Genomic DNA, 1964 nt, shown 5'->3' with positions numbered 1-1964 from the left:
TCCCTTCCCTTCCCTTCCCTTCCTTTCCTTTCCTTTCCTTCCCTTCCCTTCCCTTCCCTTCCTTTCCTTTCCTTTCCTTTCCTTTCCTTTCCTTTCCTTCCCTTCCCTTCCCTTCCTCCTTCCCTTCCCTTCCCTTCCCTTCCCTTCCCTTCCCTTCCTTTCCTTTCCTTTCCTTTCCTTTCCTTTCCTTTCCTTTCCTTCCCTTCCCTTCCTTTCCTTTCCTTTCCTTTCCTTTCCTTTCCTTTCCTTTCTTTCCTTTCCTTTCCTTTCCTTTCCTTTCCTTTCCTTCCCTTCCCTTCCCTTCCCTTCCCTTCCTTTCCTTTCCTTTCCTTTCCTTCCCTTCCCTTCCCTTCCCTTCCCTTCCCTTCCCTTCCCTTCCCTTCCCTTCCTTTCCTTTCCTTTCCTTTCCTTTCCTTCCCTTCCTTCCCTTCCCTTCCCTTCCCTTCCTTTCCTTTCCTTTCCTTTCCTTTCCTTCCCTTCCCTTCCCTTCCCTTCCCTTCCCTTCCCTTCCCTTCCTTCCTTCCCTTCCCTTCCCTTCCTTTCCTTTCCTTTCCTTTCCTTTCCTTTCCTTTCCTTTCCTTTCCTTTCCTTTCCTTTCCTCTCCTCTCCTCACCTCTCCTCCCCTCCCCTCCCCTCCCCTCCCCTCTCTCTTCCCCTCCCCTCCCCTTCTCTCCTCTCCTTTCTTCTTCTCTTCTCCTCCCTCCCTTTCCTCTTCTCTTCTCTCCTCTCGTCCCCTGCCCTCTCTCTTCCCCTCCCCTCCCCTTCTCTCCTCTCTCTTCCCCTCCTCTCCCCTCTTCTCCTCCAGGTAGCACTAACGACTCACTAAAAGAAGGCAAATGACCAGCTGTCTGCAAGGAGTATAAATCCTTCCACTCCCCACCATCCAGTCAGAGCTGAAGAAGCTTCTTGGATGAGAAGCGAAACGTCTTCAAAGAAAAACAAGAAACTCCAGTTGCCTCTTGAGAAAAAAAAGAGGTAACGGTTCCACCTCTGCTCTCTAATCCCTCTTCCATGTCTTCACCTACCTGTAAGTGTAAGGACCTTTCTGCTGAAGTATTGGAGCGGAACCGTTCTCCATCACCTCCTTTGGGTTCTGTACGTCGAAGAGCCAAATCTGTCGGTAGATGGGACTGCCAGGAACCACCCAGTTCTCGTAGGCAGTTGTACCCTTTTCAATGACAGTTTCCTGTAAAGGAGAATAGCAACAACGTTTAATGTTTTGTTTGTCCTACGTCCATCGGAATATACATACCTCTTTTCAGACATGGTTTACTCAAAGAGAGAGCGGCCTAGATAATATTGGTGTTGGTAATGACTTACAAAGCCCTACATGGCATGGGTCCGGATTACCTATGGCAACACCTGCGGCCGGCGTCAACCTCCCTCCGTCCAGTGCGCTCCCACAGAGAGGGCCTCCTCAGGGTGCCTCCGATCAAAGAATGTCGACTGGTGGCCCCCAGGGGGAGAACGTTCTCTGTGGGCGCGCCAGACCTGTGGAACCGCTTGCCGGTTGAGCTCCGGTTGGCCCCCGACCTTCGCTCCTTCCGGCGGGATCTAAAAACTTACTTATTTGAGCAATCTGGCCTGGTTTGATGGGTTTGGGGTTGGGGTTTAAATATGGTTTTAATTATTGTATATATTGGGCATGATATTTAATTGTTTTTTAACTTTTATATTTTGTTTTTTAATATTTATTGCCCTGTACACCGCCCTGAGTCCTTCGGGAGAAGGGCGGTATAAAAATTTAATAAATAAATAAATAAATAAATAAATAAATAAATAAATAAATAAATAAATAAATAAATATGTCCTGGATTGCTGAAATTTCAACCGATAAAGTGTTGTTGTTGTTTTTTATTTCACAGCAATACAGGTAGTTCTCGACTTATCACGTTGCATTTATTGACCTCAGTTACAAAGGCACTGAAAAACCTATGGCCAGTTTTCAGACTTACAACCATTGC

The sequence above is a fragment of the Vipera ursinii genome (genome assembly GCF_947247035.1).
Source record: "Vipera ursinii genome assembly, chromosome: 6".
Classification (NCBI taxonomy): Eukaryota; Metazoa; Chordata; class Lepidosauria; order Squamata; family Viperidae; genus Vipera; species Vipera ursinii.
Note: the sequence above shows the minus strand (reverse complement) of the source record.